The sequence below is a fragment of the Phyllostomus hastatus genome, unplaced genomic scaffold (assembly GCF_019186645.2).
Source record: "Phyllostomus hastatus isolate PE091 unplaced genomic scaffold, TTU_PhHast_1.1 phas_scaffold_1066, whole genome shotgun sequence".
Lineage (NCBI taxonomy): Eukaryota > Metazoa > Chordata > Mammalia > Chiroptera > Phyllostomidae > Phyllostomus > Phyllostomus hastatus.
The window spans coordinates 2059692-2081233 of NW_025334004.1; the positions used below are offsets into that span (position 1 = coordinate 2059692).

The window sequence follows — 21542 nt, forward strand, 5'->3', positions numbered from 1 at the left end:
TCAACACTAGATGGCTCTAGTTACAAAACCAATCCTTTTTTAAAAGTCTAAAATCCTGGGATATGACATTCCAAGAACAGATGGATTTTAACCCACTGAATCACATTCTGCTATCTTTCAGAGTCTTATAGGCATTAAGAATAGCATTCAGCTTTTAGCTTTGAAATGCTATGAATCTCTAAAAGAGCAGGCATAAATCCTAGAAGTCCTTGTTTCATGGTTTAAAACAAAAACTGGCACTCATGCAGGCTGAAGCATGCAGATTTAATTTGCTCTATAATTACTCCACACTGTACTCTTACGGTACTCCATTATTTTCAAATTACTGTCACATATACCAACTCATTTGACCCTCTCAATTGTCAATGAGGTAGATGAGGGAGGAAGATGTTTTCCTTATTAAAGGCAAAGACACTGAGACACAGACAAGAAGCAGGAGCTTGCTCAAGCTCACATAGCTCATAAGTGAGGTCTTCAAGACTAGATTCCTGAGTGCCAGGTTCGGAATCAAAGCTCTTTCTACCCAATTAGCAAAAAAAAGGGAATTGGGCTTTTGTCCTATATGGTGTGTCTGACATGGCTCTTTCATTCTTTAGAATATTCCCTTCAAGTTAACTAAATACCTCTACCCAACCACCCAACATCTAAAATGAATTTTGAATTCCTAGGAAACTGAAAACAGTAAATAAATCTTTTCTTGAGATAGAAAGAGGAGGATGATGGCTGGGAGGTTACACTTAGTAACCTCTGGCTTTGAATTATATTTTAGTTTAAGTTTTATGTTTTCCCTAAGCCAGCAATAACCAATGATTTTTGCCTAAATATGCCAGCTCTGCTGGGTGGCAATGTCAGTCTGATATTAAAGACAAGATTAAAATCCATCAGCCAAAAATAGTTCACATGCAAATGATTTGTGATAGCTACCATTTAATGAGCACCTATTATGCACCTGCATATGGTCCACTTTGCAAACTTCTTCTTTTGACCCTTTTTCCTTGCGCTAATGCCACCACCCTAATCTCAACCACCATCACCTGCCACCTCCTCTCTAACTGGTCTGTCATATGCTTTGCCCCTCTCAAATACAAATCACTAACTCTTAATACATACATGAATTAAGTAATTCTAACACAAGCATATTTTGATTTTAAAAAGGAGTAACTAATATAATGTTACATGTGAATTATAATTCAGTAAAAAAGGAGAGAGACAGACAATGTCATCTATGACAATCTACTCTCAACTCTACACCCAGAAAATATTGAAGTAGATTGTGTTGCTCTCCTTAAAGCCCTTTAGGGACTTCCCACTATGCCAGGACAACATTGGGAACCTGTATGAGTAGACCTCCATGCTTTCCCCCACATCTCCCTCTTACCCCTCAACTGGACTTCTCAACCGCTTCTTTGAATGTGCCAAACTCATTCAACCTCAGGGCATCCACATGTGCTATGTCCACCTACTAAAATGCCCACCCCACTACCCCATGCATCCCTCAGTCCTCAGTTTAAATGTCTGATGTTCTAGAAGACTTTCCTCAACTCACCCCTAGTCCCACACTAGATTAGGTCCATGCATCTTAGCATCCTGTACTCTCCTTAGTAGTATTTGTTATGACATCACTCTTTGGGGGCAGTATTTGGTTAATGCATATACCCTGTATCTGGCTTGTTAACCATTAAATTCCTAGAGACTAACACAGGATTTTGCAACCTTTTCAAATTGTGCTTCCCAATTAAAAAAAATTAAAATTACATCATAACCAGTACACATATACAGGTAACTGAAAGAGAAGTTTCATGAACACTTCATACACATGGTAGGGGCAATTCACTTGATATTTTCTATTCTGTTGTATTCAACCTGGTTTATGGATTTTTACAACCTGCTAATAGATTCTACTTTCACTTTAAATCATCACCCATCTAACACAATGCTTAGCAGACAGAAGGTCCTCGGTAATTGCTTGTAGAACAAACAAATGAAAAAATATTTACCAGTCACTCTTTAAACCAGGTTTATTTGTTTATTGCTTTGTCCCTTCCAGGAGGAGGAGGCCCCAGGAGGACGAAACCGGGTGTATTTTTACAAAATAAAAGCAAGCCTTGCCATTCTAGACACAGCTATTTCCCTTGATTAGACTGATGAGATCAAGGTCATGAATTTGATCTCATTATCAGTTGGTTTCTCTTTGTTCTGAGGCGGAAAGCTGTCTCCTGAGTAACCTTCAGAAAGAGGGTTGATCCGGTATTGTTTCTTTTTATTGCTGATCAACATATCCCTATTGTTCCAACAAAATATGGCTAAGAAATAAAAAGGAACAAAGCTTTGTGGTAATAGCCTAATAATACCACAACTGCCAATGTGCTTTTACGAGTAATACATGAATTTTCCTGCTTGAATTGCCAGATTTTAGGACTGCTTTAACTGATTTCCAAACACTTTGGTTTAACGTAATTGTAGGCCTGTTCTCTTGAATGCCAGGCCCCATAAAATACTGATATAATTTTTATGAACTAGTAAATATAATTCATTCTTAGAACTGTTGTATGTTGTTGTCATCACCAGCTACCTAGAAAACACTGGCTTTCCTTTCTTCATCTGCACTCCTCCCCATCCAGGCACCTTCCACACAAAATAATTAAGGAAACCCTTTTAAGACTGACTGTCTTACATCAACAATTCTTTGTAGGACCAGGCAGACTCAAGGTGAGAATTCCTCACTTATTTGGGAACCAGAAGCCAGGACTGAGTTTTCACAGAGAAAACCTGATTAACACTGCTTGACGCGGGGAGGGGGCGGTATCCATTTCCAGGGAGGTTGTAGAAGCGCTTGCCCCTCCCACAGCTGTCTGGCTCAGTGGGACATAAATGCTTCCCTTATGTCCCACTGCAGGAGGACAATTCCAGGGCAAAACAATTGTTCCTGGGGTGTTTTATTAAAACCTTGCTGCACATTGCTTTAGGGGGGGTTGCAGGCGGGCCTACAAATCTGACAGTGTTGTGTTTGTTTGGTTGGTTGGTTTTGCCTGTTTTACATCCCCAGATGTGTTTTATTGATTTATCTTCCTCTATGTCTATATTATGGAATCACAGCTCACTCTGTGCTTTTCTATAGCCAAAGTACTTCTGTGAATAGTTAGGTCCTGGAAAATTAAGACTTCTCTTCATAGCACTGAAGCCAAGTGAGTGTCCTCTAATTCTAGTTTGGGGGCCTGTGGTTTTATCAACCCTTAAAATTTACTCCAAATTAGAAGGGTTTTAGTTTGTCTGTATGTTTATTTGTTTAAGTGGGCTCTATTACCCTTAGGAATTTCCTCCATAGACTAGAGCTCTTCCTAGTAAATTTAGAATGTAGAATTTATAACCTTAAAAATACTATTTCTCGATTCTTCAAGAAAAACAGTTGCCACTGGGATTTCAAGCAATCAACAACAGCCTTGCCTCTCATATAACCTGCTAAATAGCTGATTACTGTGCTTTCACAGTGATGGCCTTCTCCTAAAATCTGAATGAGCATCTTGTATAAAAAGCACACTTACCCCAACCTGATCTGACCCTATTTACTTGCTTATATAAATGTTTTGTATATTTTGATTTTGTAAGCTAGCATTTAGCTACATACTTCACCTAAACTCCACTCTGTACTCCATGCAATACAGTGATATGAAAAGTGCAAACAAATATTCTCCTAAATTATCTTAGGCTTAATTTCATTTTGGCATAAGTAGAAAACAGGGAGCTAATGTAAAAAAAAAAAAATTTGGTTTACACAAATTGCCCTGAGTTCTGCTTTGAAATATATGTGGCTGAAACAGTTTCAAAATAATATTAATGTCAATATTTTAATGCAAAAATTCATTTTCCTCTTGCAAACAAATGACAACAGTAGTTTTGTAGATTCTCTTTGGGCTCTAGTGACCCAATTGTCTGGTCAAAGGGCTGCATGGATGCAAGAGACAGGGTGAGTTAAAGTTTAACTCCCAGGAATTGTAAACCAAACCTAAAGCCACTGAACCTTTGGAGTTTGATATGATGATTAGCGCATAACCAGAGTGACACGTTGAATTCGCCATAATCAAGGAAACCTTTTCCGGGTGGGGATCTCTGAAATCACTCAGGTATGGTCCATGTGTTTTGCTTTTTCTCTTTCAAATCTGTCAAATCGTGCAGTGTGGATCCGTGGAAATGCAGTGAAAACAGCGTCTACCCTCTTCTGTTCTAGATCCTAAGTCAGGGATTTTTCTGGTTTGTTTTTACACTGTGAAGCAACCTGAAAAACCAAGAAAATGTTGGAATGATCATACAAAAGATGATCATCTTTTGTTCCTTGATATAATCATTTCCTGAGATTTCAAAAAGTGCAGACTTATCATTTCGGGGTCAAGAGCAAGTTTCTGAAATGGTTATTTAGCAGTAGCTAGACAACAGGGAGAGTTGTGGGTTTGCCACCTGTCCTGGTCCCAGGACACTGGGAAACAAAAAAATGTATGGACAAGAGAAGGAGTATCACCATCACTGGTAGACTCTGAGTTCTCTGTATGGGCCATAATGCCTATCATATTTAAACTTCATATATTCAATTATCTTTTTCTCTCCTTCAACCTGAAAATAACCCCCCAAAACCACAACAAAAATACCAGCTTGGTGAATTCTTGCTATTTCCTCTGCCATTACTGTACTAACCAAAGGAGTTCCCTAAGCTATTCACCTTTCATTCTAGAAGAAAAAAAACAGTCATAGAAAATGGTTGGCTTTGAGTGTGTTAAATTTCCTTGTGATGGCTAATTATTAGATCTTTCCCTTTCAGAATGGGTTGGGCAATTGTGCTGCAGTGGATACATTTTCACATAATCTTTTTGTTCACTCCAAAAAGATGATTTGCAATGAGAATATGCTAGTACTTTAATTAAAGAAATAAATTAATCAGGGCGCTTGTCAGTAATATCCCATTCCTAGCAGAAAGCCCTGTATGTTTATTTTACACAAAAGACTTTTGTTCCATGATTGTCAAAGTCAGTCCCAAAGAGAATGGGTTTCAGCTAAATATGTTGATTTACCATAGAACTTTTCAGATGTGTGTTGTGTGTCTCCAAGAAGATGAAGAACATTTTATTTGTGCTGGATTAGTGTTTTGCAAAATATACATTGACAAATTCTACTCTAATTATATTGTAATTTAGGAGCAAAGATGTGTTGGTCTGGTCTGAAACATTCTTTATAGTAGGTGCCAAGACACATACTATAGGTCTGAAAATAAAAGTGAAATCACATATTTGCCAAGGCACTGAGGCCCTGCCCTACTAAATACAGAGTAATAAACAAATGATTTATAGGTTCATTTGTAAGAGCCATATTTTCTGGAATCATGTTGATACTGCCCATTTGAGATAACTTCTCAATTTTACTGTTCTAATTTATTACTTATCAAGTGTAAGCACACAGGAAAGATAGTTGGAAAGAAAAAAAATTAGTTGTTATAGGCAAATATAAAATGACACAATGGATATAAAAACACTGAGTAGTCAGTTATTTCCAACTGGGTTAATACCACATTGGTTTTGTGTCATTTCAGATATATTTTCTATATTGTATTCAGTACAGATTAATAAATGTGACTCCAAAAGTGACTCTATTATCAACTAAGTTGAGGAAATGGTGGCTACCTAGGTCTTGTTACTACATGAGTATTTTGAGTAATAATAACAACAGGCACACATTAGAACTATAAGCACTATATTGCCAAGTACATTTCTTAGCACCTTCCACGCATTTATTTCATGTTATTCTTAGAACAGGTATATATAAGGTAGATACTATTATAACATTTTACAAGTGAGAAAACTAAGTCTCAAATAAGTAACCTATCAGGCTCAACAATGCCCAGCTGAAAAGTGGCAGAACCAGGTTTCTCAGACAGGGGCTGGGACTCCAGAGCCCAGGCGTGTCGCCATCACACTGCACTCACGACTGAGGATTTACACTGCATATAAATATGTTCATTTGTTGTGAATGTCTAGGTGAGTAGGCAATGTTTTGTTTTCTAAGCTTAATTTACAACAGAACATCTTCCAGGAACACCTATAAACATCTCTGAGAAATGGTATTCCTCAAAACACAGGTTAGAAAAGGACAAGTCATTTTTATAGCCCATCTCCAACATTCATAATAACAATTGGCTGAAATCATCACTACTGGAATCATGACAACTGAATAGGGACCTCACAAATCCAGCCATCTCCCATCACACAGGACCATCCCTGTGTCTATTACAGACTTACGGTCCTGTGTGTTCTGGATTAATTATAGAATGAACACTGGACTTTTTTCCGGACAGAGCTGGGTTGGAATGCCTGCACCAAAACTCCCTAGGTTTGTGACCTTGGGCATAATATTTAACTTCTCTGAATCTCAGATTCCTCAAATACAAAACAGGGGTAAAATCTACCCCATAGAATTTAGTGAAGATTGAATGAGAGGATGTAGTGAACAGTTAAGCACAGTTCCTAGCACACAAGGAGTTCAGCAAAATTATCTTCCCTTTTCATTCTCCCATGTGTCACAACCTCCAGAAAAGTTTCCTAAACTTTCTGAACCCATCCACTAGCACCTGTTTGTCAAAACATTACCAACATAATTTAAATTAAAAATTATACAAAAATAATGAAGTTTTAATAAGACACAAAGAGTAACCCTATTCCATTTATTCAGAGAAAGAGACAACCTATACCCTTTTATTATAAACAACAACAACAAAAAACAGTATATTTTAGAGAATGTTGCTCAAGAAAACTCTTAGTTAAAAACCCAACTCCCCTTCCACAGAAACACACAGGACATCTGTCACAGTCTGTGTTCATTTCGTCACATGGCTGGTTGATATTAAAAATGTTTCAGCAATATCTAAAATATTGCCACCTCTCAGAAAGTGGAGTAGCACGTTGGGTACTATTGCACAATGGCTGTCATTGCCTTATGTGTCTCCAAATGACTCAATAAGTTCAAACAAGACAATATTGATCAACAGAGGATAAACACCATTTTATCTTACTCATAGAAACAGTAACCAGACTCCCCTAAAGTGCAGTTCTAGCAGCCCAACCAACGCCCCACCCCCCAGGAAAAGCATCTGCAAAAGGACCAACGCTACTGCCAGGCATTCTATATTAAAAATCTCTGTTCCTTCTGCTCCTGGGCCCACTGTTTGCTATACAATCCAGGCCTCTCTTAACAAATGTTTATTGCTGTTTGGACCAGGAAAGCTGGTTTATCAGTTTAGTCCATCAAACCTAGTTCAACTAGATTATCAGCATTTAAAAACTATTTAGAATTTTCAGTGAAAATTTTGTGTTTAATATTTTTGTATATCTTTTTTATTGTTTATGCAATTGCAGTTATTCTCGATTTTTCTCCCCTTCCCCACCTCCATCCATCCCCACACTCTCCCCTCCCTCAGTCAATCCCCATATCCAGTCTGTGTCCATGGGTTGTACATAAGTGTTCTTTGGTTAATCCCTTCACCATCTTTCATCTAGTTTCCCCCTACTTCCCCTTTGGACACACAGTCTGTTCTATGTACTTATGCTTCTGTTTCTATTCTGTTAGTTTATTATGTTCATTAGATTCCACATATAAGCAAGATCATGTGGTATTTATCTTTCACTGACTGAACTATCAGTAAGAAGAATTGGGAACTCAGTGCATGGGAGAACATTTTTGCCAAGGATACATCTGATAAGGGTTTAATCTCCAAAATGTACAAAGAACTAATACAATGCAATGCCAGGAAGATAGACAGCCCAATTAAGACAGGGGCAAAGGACCTGAATAGACAATTATTTAAAGAGGACATACAATGGCCCATAGGCAAATTTAAAAATCCTCATTATCACTAATCATCAAAGAGATGCAGATTAAAACCACAATGAGATAACATCTTATACCTGTCAGAATGGCTACCATCAATAAATCAACAAACAAGTGTTGACGAGGATGTGAAGAACAGGGAACCCAGTTCACTGTCGATGGGAATGCAGTCTGGTCCAGCCACTGTGGAAAACAATATGGAGCTACCTCAAAAAATTAAAAATGGAAGTCCTTTTTGACCTAGCAGTTCCACTCCTGGGAATATATACTAAGTATCCCAAAACACCAACACAAAAAAATACATGTACCCCTGTGTTCACAGAAGCATTATTTGTAATAGCCAAGATCTGGAAACAGCCTAAGTGCCCATCAGTAGATGAGTAGATTAAAAAGCTGTGTACTTTTACACAATGGAATACTACACAGCAGTAAAAAAGTAGAAACTCTTACCTTTTGTGACAGCATGGATGGACCTGGAGAATTATTGTGCTAAATGAAATAAGCCATGTCAGTGAAAGATAAATACTACAAATATTAAATATTTTTGATGGACTCAAACCAAAAATTAAAATATTTTCTTTTATAAAAATGGTTGTCTTGACTAAAATATGCTGGTATCTTAAGCTCCCTGATTTGATTTTTTAAAGATATATAAGCCGTTTTGTTTCTTCATACAGATATGTACATGTCATTCTTTTATATAAAGGTGTTAACGGTCATATGAAAAACATTTCTCAGGTTTTGCTTATTTCAATAGGGTTTGGTCCCTGGTAACATTAAGAGGGAAATAATAACAAGGATTAAGATAACTCCCTCTAGTTTGCAAGGTTATGTATGATATTCTGTGCACTGGTCAATAACATAGCTAAAGGGAACAAGTACATTGTAATTTGGCCAGATGAAATGACTAAGTGAACAAATTGGTTTGCAAAATACCACCTTCAGTGATGTAGTAATGTCTTATCTTCTTCTCTTCCTCTAGAAGTTAAAAAATTATCATTGTTTTGGGATGCCAATTCATTTAAAAACACCAGATTTACATAGCAGAATTAACTACCATAATACCTTATTTCTATAGAATATTCTACTCTACAAAGCATTTTATACAGAAGAATTTAGTTGGTTTTTTTAATGCCAAATTTCTTCATAGTCAATTTAGTATGCCTAGTTTCTTCAAGGGAATTGAGTCACTATTCATCAATCCAATTGCCCCAAGCTAGTTAACTGAAAGATGTTCTCACCCAGCGTGTACAGGCCTAGCTCTCTTTGTGTAGCAAAGTGCTGAGTATGTAGGGAGCCTCCAACTACTGTTCTAGACATTAACTAATCTGTTGATAAATTAAGAGGCCAGATGAAACTATGAAGGGAGGTCTTAAGGATCCACATGGAAGGTGAGCAGAAAACCAGTCCCATGCAGGTCTTGGAAGAAAACAACCTAAAAAGGTTTAAACCAGTACAGATGCTGTAACTGACATAGAGAAAGAAGGGAAGGAAGATTCTATAGTATCTTCTAAAAGACTGGCAGGGCATTATGTATAAATGCAATTGCTGTTCATTTCTATTAATTCTTTAATATTCTACCCACTCTTCTATTAAAATTGTATTTAGTTCACATCTTTTCAGATGGAGCATTCTGCCTAAAGTAAATTGGCTTATTAGATGTTCTTAAATCCTACAGCCTCTGATTTCTTGCCATGGAAGTCAGAAATCAGAATCTGAGACATGGAGGGGAAACTGTGTTGGCACATATAAGTGCTTACCTCAGGGTTTCAGTGACTCACATTTTGGGCATTTATTACCAACCAGTTAGAACTGACATCCAGTGATGATGTTATTAGTAATATTAATAATAGCTCTTATGTCCTTATATAGCTCTTGCCATGTGCCAGGCACACAGATTAACTTGTTGAATCCTATGGAATCCTATGGAATAGGACTATTGCTATGCCATTTTTCCAATGCAGAGGTTAAGTCTTAGGGACACAGCTAATAAGTGGTAGAAACAGGAGCAAACTCCAGCAGCCTGGCACACACCACTCTGTAAACAGAGTATAAATGGAACACTGAGAAGCACTGAATCCTAGAACTAGAAAGAAACTTTGAGGTTTTTTAATTTGACAGAGAAAAGCTAAATGATTTTCCCAAAGATGAAAGGCACTTTTTGTCATGGGTAAGAGCCCAAGTGCAGGACCCCCACCCTCGAGCAGGCCCTTTGCATGATGTCACCTCCCAGTATACAGTATTTCTAATTCAGCCTGAATTACGCAATTCTGGGAAGCAGATTAAAAGACCCCCAATGGGTAAGAGGACTACTCCCTTCACTCTGCGTTCTGCCCTTCTTGCTATGCCCAGACTCACAGATGGAACAAGCCAGAGTCTCAGTTAAAGGAGACGCACCCATTTGGTTACTCTGAGAACCTCCCAGGCCCAAGTCACAGAGGAAATATGTGTAGGCGCAGGTACCATGAACATAGTAAATCACCAAAAACACACAGTGATTGTCCTAAATGCTTTGGTTGCCTTACGCCGAAGTCCTGCTAGTGTCTGAGAGGACACACCCTCCCCCCCAGAGAAAGAATAATTGGGCTGGTAGGTCTCTGAATGCTGAGGGAGCCCCATATTTAAACTGACCTAATTTGTAGCTTTAAATTAAGATCCAAATGTTCCCAAATAGAAGCTCTGCCATCCTCAGTAGAGTTGTTCATTTGGGATAATAAGAGTATGTTTTCAGAAGTTCCTTGTTAAAATACAAATTAGTTGGGATGCAGAGTGTGAGGGGTAGGGGCACTCAGGAACACTTTAGCCTAAAATCACTTAGCAGATCAGCCTGGTAAAGCTCTGTGGCAATGGTACTCAGGACAAGTAAAGTTTTGATGGTGGCGAAGTGAACATGTAGAAAAGAGATGGCCCAGTGTGGAAGTGTCATGGGTAATGAGAGGATAATATAGGGTATTTGAATGGCGGGTATTTGAATGGCACATATTTGTCTGATGTTTGAGAAAGAATTGATTAAAGTTAGTAAATAATGTTGATTTGTGATCAAAGTCATTTAAGCACCACCCTTAGCAGACATTAATTCCTCCACATCTCTGACACATTGTATGAATTACTTAATACAAGTGTATTGACTTAAATCGGAATCATCTAGGGAATGCCATTGTATGGCTCCTTAAGGTATTTTAAGAGGAAAATCCTATAATGTCTAGAAACTCTTATTTTAACTGGCCTTTCGAATAACCTCTAGCGCTAAATATTTCTCATAATATTAATTCCATATCTCAAGATGTCAAAAGATTTCCTGAAGTCCAATGAACTGAAGCTGATTCATAGTTTTAGCATGGCAAAGAGGGAGGCAATTATAATGCTAAGGCAGGTGGCTCTGGGCCCAGAATAGCTGGCTGAAATCTTGGCTACACCACTTACTACTATGCAAACTTTATCAACAATTTGACTTCTCTGTGTCTGTCTCCTCTTCTGTAAAATCAAAGTTGTTGTCAGAGTCAGATCACAAGCCACACTTTAAGTGCTTACAACACCACCAAGTAAGTGTGCATAAACCTTAGCTACTGCAGCTATAATTCTCTTATTTCTGTGTCAATTACACAATGCCTACTATCAATAGAAGAAAGACAGGCTCTGAGGTCAACATGTAGAAAGCTCTTTTTGGACTGGACATCAGGTGGCTTAGAAAGTCACTATCTCCACCACTGGGTTGCAGTGAACATGAGGAACAATTTCTCCTCGACTCTGTAGCTGTCTTTCCAAGGCAGAGATGTTCCCTATCACAGGCAGGTCATCCTAATTACATTACTCTAGAATGATTTAAAGGAACCTGGGTAATTTGCAAGGGAAGCAGAGTAGACATTGGAATCCTCACACCAGAGTGCAAACCTCTCAGGCTCTGTTATTTTCATAGGTACAACAAAAAACTCATCAAAGGACACAAAGCCATTTACAAAGATGCCACCTCATCAAAGAATAGCAAGCCCGAAGTAATGCATCCTGCCCCCACCCAGTCCCTACACAGGCAAGACAGCAGACCCCTTCAAAGAGGATTATGTGGGGAAGGGCTAAATAGGGCAGCAGAACCCCTATGGAGGGGACTGGTGTCAGGTCCATTTTAAGGGAAGTGACTAGATGAAACGGCTCCAAGAAGATCCCTCAAAATTATTGTTAACTTACCCATTAAGTATTTATTTTTTAATTCTTTTTTATTTTAATCATTGTTCAAGTACAGTTTTCTCCCTTTTACTCCCAATCCAGCCCACCCACCCAACCCTCCCCACTTCCCTCCCATTACCACCCTCCCCCTAGTTTTTGTCCATGTATCCTTTAAATTTGTTCCTGTAAACCCTTCACATTCTCCCCTGCAATTTCCTCTTCTCTCCCCTCTGGTCACTGTCAGTCTGTCCTCTTTTTCAGTGTCTTTGGTTATATTTTGCTTGTTTCTTTGTTTTGTTGTTTAGGTTCCTGTTCAAGGTGAGATCATATGGTATTTGTCTTTCATTGCCTGGCTTGTTTCACTTAGCATAATGCTTTCCAGCTCCATCCAAGCTGTTGCAAAGGGTAGGAGCTCCTTCTTTCCTTCTGCTGCATAGAATTCCATTGTGTAAATGTACCCTAGTTTTTTTGATCCATTCATTTACTGGTGAGCATCTTGGTTGCTTCCAGCATCTAGCTATTGTAAATTGTGCTGCTATGAACATTGGGATGCATAGGTTCTTTTGGATTGGTGTTTTAGTATTCTTAGGATAGAGTCCCAGCAGTGGAATTGCAGGGTCAAAAGGCAGATCCATTTTGAGTTTTCTGAGGAAATTCCATACTGCTTTCCATAGTGGTTGTACCAGTCTGCAGTCCCACCAACAGTGCACTAGGGTCTCCTTTTCTCCACAACCTCTCCAACACTTGTTTGTTGCTTTGTTTATGATGGCCATTCTGACTGGTGTGAAGTGGTATCTCATTGTGGTTTTAATTTGCATCTCTCTGATAGCTAGCGATATTGAACATTATTTCATGTGTCTTTGGATTTTCTGTATGTCCTTCTTGGAGAAGTGTCTGTTCAAGTCCTTTGCCCATTTTTTAATTGTGTTCCTCGTCTTCTTAGAATGTAGTCATGTAAGTTCTTTATATATTTTGGAGATTAAACCCTTGTCTGAGATATCATTAGCAAATGTGTTTTCCCATACAGTTGGTTGTCTTTTTATTTTGATACTGTTTTCTTTAGCTGTGCAGAAGCTTTTTATTTTGATGAGGTCCCCTTTGTTTATTCTTTCCTTTATGTCCCTTGCTCTAGGGGACATGTCAGTAAAAAAGTTTCTGCGTGAAATATCTTGAGATTTTCCTACCTACATTCTCCTCTAGGATTTTAATGGTGTCACATTTTATATTTAAGTCTTTTATCCACCTTGAATTTATTTTTGTATAAGATGTATGTTGGTGCTCAAGTTTCATTTTTTTGCATGTGGCTGTCCAGTTCTCCCAACACCATTTGTTGAAGAGGCTATTTTTACTCCATTTTATGTTGCTGCCTCCTTTGTCAAATATTAATTGACCGTAGAGACTTGGGTTTATTTCTGGGCTCTCTGTGCTGTTCCATTGGTCCTGTTTTTATGCCAGTACCAGGCCATTTTGATTACAGTGGCCTTGTAGTATAGTTTAGTGTCAGGTATTGTGATCCTTCCTACTTTACTCTTCTTTCTCAAAACTGCAGCAGCTATTCAAGGTCGTTTATAATTCCATATAAATTTTTGAAGTGTTTGTTCTATGTCTGTGAAATAAGCCATTGGTACTTTAATAGGAATTGCATTGAATGTGTAAATTGCTTTGGGTAGTATGGACATTTTGATGATATTAATTCTTCCAATCCATGAACATGGTATATGTTTCCATTTGTTTGTGTCTTCCTTGATTTCTTTCCTCAGTGTTTTTGTAGTTTTCTGAATACAGGTCTTTTACCTCTTTGGTTAGGTTTATTCCTAGGTATTTTATTTTTCTTTCTGCTACTTCAAATGGGATTTTTTTCTTGGTTTCTGCTTCTGCTGTTTCATTGTTAGTGTACAGAAATGCCTTTGATTTCTGGATATTGACTTTGTATCCCTCTGTTTTGCCAAATTCATTTATTAGGTCAAGCAGTTCTTTGGTGGAATCTATAGGATTTTCTATGTACACTATCATGTCATCTGCAAACAATGACAATTTTGTTTCCTCCTTTCCGATTTGGATGCCTTTTACTTCCTTTTCTTGTCTGATTGCTGTGGCTAAAACTTCCAATACCATATTGAATAAAAGTGGTGAAAGTGGACAACCTTGTCTTGTTCCTGATCTTAGTGGAAAAGATTTTAATTTTTGCCCGTTGACTATGGTGTTGACTGTAGGTCTCTCATATATGGCCTTTATTATGTTGAGGAATGCTCTCTCTATTCCCACTTTGCCAAGTGTTTTTATCATAAATGGATGCTGTACCTTATCAAATGCTTTTTCTACATCTATTGATATGATCATGTGGTTTTTGCCTTTGCTTTTGTTTATGTGATGTATTACATTTACTGATTTGCAAATATTGTACCATCCTTGCATCCCTGGAATGAATTCCACTTGGTCATGGTGTATGATCTTTTTAATGTATTGTTGGATGCGGTTTGCCAGTATTTTGTTGAGGATTTTAGTGTCAATGTTCATCAGCGATATTGGCCTGAAGTTTTCTTTCTTTGTTGTGTCTTTATCTGGTTTTGAATTAGGATGATATTAGCCTCATAAAGAGTTTGGGAGTCTCCCATCTTTTTTGATTTTTTGGAATAGTCTGTGAAGGATAGGGGTTAGCTCTTCCTTAAATGCTTTGTAGAGTTTTCCTGTGAAACAGAATTTATTTCTTTATTCAGTGTTTAAGTTCCGTGTTGTTCTAGCTGTTGTGTTACATGCAAGGATATATTGTACATTTGTCCTTAATATCAAGAAACCCATGAAGGATTCTCTAGAGCTGCCAGTCCCAGATTAACTGACCACTCCTTTCTTGACGGACTCTTACTTTGCTAGAAAATGAATATAATTTACAATACTAAATTAAGAGTTCCTGAAGGGCAAGAAAGTTATTCTATTTATTTTTCAATTCCCAGACCAAACAGTGTTATGCATATGACCGATACACAATACTATTTGTTAATTAAAAGAACTACCTAACTGGAGAAAGACGAGGAGAGGCAGAAGAAAGATAAACACTATTAAGTACCATGTACTAAACACTGAGCTGTGCACTTATTCTACCTTTTTTGGATGACTAGAACCACACTAATGAGGCAGGCATTATTATCCCCAATTCCAAAATAAAGAAATTGCATGTGGTTAAATAATGGCCCAAGTTTGCAAAGTTCTTATCAGGTAGAGCCCTGACATTCGAACCTATGTCAGTTTGCATCCATGATTCCATGGTTTTCCTCCCAGTTATGTATTGATAATGAACAACACAGAGCAAAATGTTGTGTATTTTAATATCATTTGGTGAAACTGGAAGATTGGGACCAAAAAAGTCTATAGTAGTCAGAGCAGCTATGACATTTCCATTCCATTCAGCAACACTTATGAAGCATCTACTAAGCACAAGGCTCAGAACTAAAAGCTGGAGCTAAAACAATGAGTACACACAGTTGGGGAGGTAATGCCCCACCCTATCCTCATCTTCACTTGCTCTTTTTATTTCCCCACCTGTCCCTAAACTAGGATATCTTCCTCTAATCTACTCTCAATAAAACTCAGAGTCATTTTTTTAAAGTACACCAGGTTCTATTAGAACTTGTCCATGCTGATTCCAGTGACTTCATAATAAAATGAGATGTTCTATCATGCCAATACTGATGTAATTCTTGCCTACCTAATAAGCTTTATCTGTTACCACTTCCTCCTGATGTCCCCTCCCAACTTTCATTCAACATTCTAACCATACTCAATTTGTCAGCCATGCATCCATGCTGTTTTCGGCCTCATCTTTCTCCTAGAGTCCCTTCCTTCTCCCTTCTTTTCTTAACTCCTAGCCAACTTTCAAGCTGACCTGAGATAAAGTATACATTGAAAATTAGTATGCAGTACAAAGTTGGGTAATTTTGATAGGTGATGAAATGGAAAGTTGATATTAATTAATAGTTATAGAATATGGAGTCACTGAAATTCTCTTAGTAGAAAAGTAATATTGAATAGATATTTTCAAAAATTAACCAGTTTAGCCATGGTTGGGTGGGGGGTGGTCAGTAGGTGGGAGCATCGTCCTATAGACCAAAAGGTTGTGGTTTGATTCCTAGTCAAAGCACATACCTAGGTTGTGGGTTTGATCCCTGGTTAGGGCAGACATGGGAAGCAACCAATTGATGTTTCTCTCTCATATCAATGTTTTTCTTTCTCTCCTTCCCCCTTTATTTCTCTAAAAACAATAAAAACATTCTCTGTTGAGGATTTTAAAAAAATCACCAGTGTTATACACACGGTATTTAGAAATAGAAAAGACTAAACAGAAAAGACTAAAGGTTGAATTAAGACAATAATCTAGTATTAAATGATGGTTGCATAGACCATAATTAATGGCAGTGGGGATCCAAAGAAGGGCAGATGTCAGGACTCAGAGGCTGAATAGAAATAGAGTGCAAGAATTTAGTAATGACAGTTTATGCCAATGCATGTAAATTAGCATAAAATCAGAATGTAGATAATCTGATGTTTTTAAAGGAAACATAAGGCTGTCTTTCATTACAAGTGTCAGATTGCCTCAGGGCCACTGTAATACAGAACTTTAGATGGATTTAGTAAACTTTACTCAATGATCAAATATATTCCATTAATTTGTGATTGGGAGTCTTGGTGAGAATGAAGTTTTCAATTTAGGTTCTACAAATTGATCTGTAGAAAACAGATCCAGCAACTAAGTCCAAAAGGAAAATCTCAACAGGAAAAAAAAAAAAGACATAATAACATGAGACTAAGAATGACTGAAATACATACAGCTTAAGTCTCTGTAATCTGTCACATAAATAATTGGCCCCAGGACTATTGCATAAACATCTGTGTTTGAGCTGAAGGATATCTATATCTAAGTTGCATGCTGTAATTACCACTTTACCAATTTGTAAGTCAACTCAGAAATTAAATACATTATGCAAAGACATTTTCCTCTCATTGGTCTATGCAATACTAGAATTTCTAAATGCTGCCAGTTCCCTTTCCCAGGTATCGTTGAGAAAGGCAGCCATAGTGGGAACAGTTGGGTGTCATAACTGAGTGAAGACAACACAACAGTCACCTGTAGCCTGATTGTAGAGGTACTGGACAATAACACAAAACTATCCATTCACCTGCATTAGCCAGAGTGCTCCAGAGAATCAGAACTAAGAACTTCAACTGGCTAAGATGTATACGTGTTTTTTGGTGTTGTCATTGTGCTGATACCTTTAAGATAATAGTACTGTTTACTGGTATCTCTAAGGTATATACCTATATCTATTTATCTATCAAAAGAGATTTATTCTAAGTTGGCTATGTAATTGTTGAAGTCTTTAGTCAGCAAGCTGGAGACTCAGGAAAGCCAATATATAGTTTCTGACTGAAAGCCAGTAGGCTTGAGACCCAAGAAGAGCCATATTTCAGTTCAGGTCTGAAGGCCAAAAAAGAGGTGGAGTTCCCTCTTACTCAACATTTTTGTTCTTTTCAGGTCTTCAGTTGATTGAATGAGGTCTATCCACATTGGGGAGGGCAATCTGCTTTATTCAGTCTGTTAATTAAAATGTTAGTCTCATCCTGAAACATCCTCACAGACACTTTCATAATAATGTTTGGCCAAATGTCTGGTCACTCTATGGACCAGTCAAGTTGACATATAAAATTACCCATCACAGCATAAGCCTAATAAGTAGAAAGCTCCTCAGATTGTCGATTGAAAGCCTTTCCATTTCCTCCCCGGCTCCCTCTCCCTCTTCCAACACATGCAGTTTCCATCCGCTACTAAAATTTTCTGAAATCTTTTTAGATTAAAATATCAGTACTTATCTCTCAATCTTCAATGTCACCAAAGAACAGGTCATTCATTAGAATCTCTGTTTCAGAGTCTCTGACATTCGTATCCAAGCTGAGAGCAGAGACTGAAGGGTTTGTAAAGGGTAGTGGTGTCAGAGCTAGTTACAGAAGGAGAGGGGAGTATTATCAGGAGGTCACTTGTGGGATGTGCTCACCACACTGGCCGCCAGGACTTCATTCATCCTGTGAACACCTGTGTGTTCATGCATATATATCCATAAAACCACACACAACCTGGTGGAGCAAGCATGAGTTTTTCCCAGCCAGGAAGACTGTGGAAAGAAGGATGGGAACTCTAGTCACAGGGCAAATGGGGAACAAGGGAACCAAAGGTGTAACTGGAAACCTGATGGGCTCACTAGACTCGCACTGAGAGATAATCAGGAAGGCAGAGTTAGGGCCCGATCATGGCACACACTCAATGTCAGGCTGAGGAAGCAGGCTGTTTCTTTACTGTTGGTGATGAGGCCAATGAAGGTATTGAACAGGAGAATACTAAAGGGACACTGTAGGGAGATTGGTCTAGCAGTGGTATGCAAAACAGAGAGGCAGTGCTCAGAAGGTAGAAAACAGTGAAGTTCTATTCAGTACCTTGGCTGAGCTCAAATTAACTCCAGAAATGGAAGAGGAGGTAGGGATGGGGGCAGGACTGTAAGAGGAGCAACAAGTAAGAGTACATAAGTACAGAAAGCAGGAAAATGTCAAGATCCAGACTTCATGAGGGGCCCATATTGGAGTCTGCTTTGGAGAAGGACGCTATACAGACCTCAGCAGTGCAGATTCACAGATTTGCTAAGGCACTTCTTTGTTAACTTGACTCAGCCATGCACTTCCTGCATCTGTTCCTCTCTCTCCTAAAAGCCATCCTTATTTTCTACTCTCTGTGCTTTGTCTACCTTGCAGCTTTTGCTTCCTCTTCATACACAAACCACAATAAATCACAGTTTTATGCACACAGTACCAATATGAATATCTTATTGGTTGGTCCTCGCAGAAACTTAATTGAAAACAAATCCCTTCAGCCAGAATCTAGGAAGGATGCATACTTTTAAAAAATATGTATTTCAAGGTCAGTATTTCTAAATACTAGCAATTAGGAAAACATTTATTCACTAGAAATGATGAAAATCTAGACAATTATTACAGAATCATTTTATTATCCCCCTTTTTCTCTTGTAATCCAATCTCTACCTTTCTTTTATAGACTCTTTCTTCCTTTTACTAGAAGTTTTAATGTATCCATCCTGTCCTTTTGGCAGATAAAATAGTTTAATTACTTCATTGCTTCATTCTGTTTGACATTTAACATGTACAGACTGGAGCTTAATTTGGCAGTTCTTAACTCAGCTGCACACTATCAGCTGAGGAGGGGATCACATACAATGTCGTAGGCCCCACTCCAGACTAGTTGAACTAGAACCTCTCTAGGGGTGGGAAGGGTGATGCCCGAGTAGAGATGATTATAATGTGAGGCCAGGTAGGGAGTCTGCTCTTTTTCTATACCTCCTGCATCTCAAATCTGCTGTCAGCTGGCTTTGACAAAGACCGTTCTTAAATCTTTTAGTGCCAATTTGAAGTACGTTTCAACAGTGGTCCAAAATTTTAAGGTTAAGGCCTTGCTTAGCAAGGTGTTGCAAGTCACAGTTAAGGAATTCACCCCAAGTAGACATACTCTGAGGAGGAGACTACAGTGAACTTGTTTATAGAGCATGACAAAAATAGAGGAAGGAGAGATTTAATGCAGTGAATATTACTTGCTAAAATTTAGGAATGCTTATAGTCAAATCTCAAAGTCCTATTTTTCACAAGATGTGCACAGGTTAATGCTTCTTTGATATCTTTTCTTGTGTAATTTGCCATTTCAAGCTAAATTTCAGGGATTTAAAGGCTCTTTGTTGATATTTAAAGGGTGTTCTAAGCAAATAAATGGTAAAATGTCTTTTGAGGCAGATAAAATGTACCTCTATAATATTCACTTCATGAGAATATACTAAATGTCTGGAACTATTTCTACTAACTGAACTATAAATTCCGCAATTTTAAACAGACTTTTAAAGTGATAATTAGTTTATTTTTGTATTCTACTTAAGATTACTTATTCCTCAAAAAAACAAAAAGGACTTCTAGCTGTCAGCATTGTTTTGCGGAAATGAAAATCTCTGAGCCAGATGAATGCACTTAACTTTCCCAAGAGTTTGCATGTCTCTCTCTTAATATCAGGTTGTGTATGGTTCCTGATATAAATTAGGAAAAAAGTTGGGAAAATGTGGTTCCCCTGTACATTTCTAATGGGCTGATTTAATGCAAGTGCATGCTTGTGTGTATACATATTATAACGACATTACACAAGAATTATAACACATTTTGTCTATTCATTTTGTCATTTGTATATTACACATCTGCTTATCCTTGTTCTCTGGTAAATTCTAAGTCAGTAGCTCCAACAGTTTTTGTTCTCTGTAGAACAAAACCTTTACTATGGTGCAATTTCCTCAGTATCTTAGGTTTTGCTGCTTTAGGTTACCTTATTTAGGACTTTGGGGGACTCCAAGTAGGATAGTATATGGACTGAAAACATCAACAAACAGTGATCAAGTATTGGCTTGCCCTACACATCTTGGCAAAAGTAACCATCTCTTTAGAAAGTTGGTCAGCACTTCCTAAACCACATTGTTTCCCTACAACAGGTAATAACTTGTCTTAAAAGGAAATACACCTTCTAGATGGAAACAGCCACTTCTTTAGCCAGGGGTGTCACCAAAGGAGCAGGAGAAAGAAGAAAATACAGGATTAAAGAATAGAAGAGAGTAAGAAACAGGAGGAGAAAAAAGGAAATTACAGACATTTGAAGGTGGAGGTAAAGAGGGGCAGAGAGGACCTGCTCTCGAAACAGCTGTGTTTGGCGTCCAACAGAAGTACTTGTGGCCTTGTACAATTCCTGCAGATATTTGGTCCATAGTTGAATTCTTCCTCTTGGCTATCTACAATGCAGAAGATCTAGAGATCAATGGGAGGAAGGAACCAATGTTTTAATTTAAATATCATAATAGAAATTCATGTGAAATCCAAGTCAAGAACCTGGCAAATGATATATCACTTAGTCATCCACGAAGACACTGGCTGTACTCTGCCGAGCAGTAATGTCTCAGGGAGGTACAACCAAGTATGTAACCAAGGCTTTCAATGACCATGCGTCTAGTTTGGACCATGTCCAAAGGGAGTCAGACCCTAAATGTGTCCAAATGAACCATCAGACAGTCTAACCACAACACCACTCACAAGAGCTGTTACAATAGTCCATTTTCATTCCAGCAAACAAGCTAAGTTACCAGAGTGGTTTAAACAGCCAAGGCCAACGGCCTATGGAGGAGAACACAGACTCACCATATCACCCTCATGCATTTCATTCTGGTGTATGTTCCTCCCAGGAGCACTTTCAGGGAAGCTAAGTAGATATCACCTTCCTCCTCACCCTGCCCTGCCACCACTTGTCTCTTTTCTTTTTAGGGGAAAAAATTTGAGTTACTAAATTTGAAATTTAGTAACTAAGAACACGGACTTGGCCCCAAACTACCTGGGTTCAAATCATGTGTCTGCCACTTACTGTATGAATAACCTCAGGTACA

The 21542-nt window shown here is 38.1% G+C and overlaps 1 protein-coding gene across 3 annotated transcripts in view; it reads left to right on the plus strand.

Annotated features, from left to right (window-relative positions):
• Positions 1–4032: 4032 nt before the first annotated feature.
• Positions 4033–21542, plus strand: part of A1CF (APOBEC1 complementation factor) — an 83465-nt gene continuing 65955 nt past the window's right edge. For 2 of the 3 annotated variants that reach the window (XM_045854292.1, XM_045854293.1), the window contains exon 1: positions 4033–4121. The gene's annotated coding sequence lies outside the window, so the exon portion shown is untranslated. The remainder of the gene's footprint in view (positions 4122–21542) is intronic. The other variant, XM_045854294.1, reaches the window with a different exon arrangement.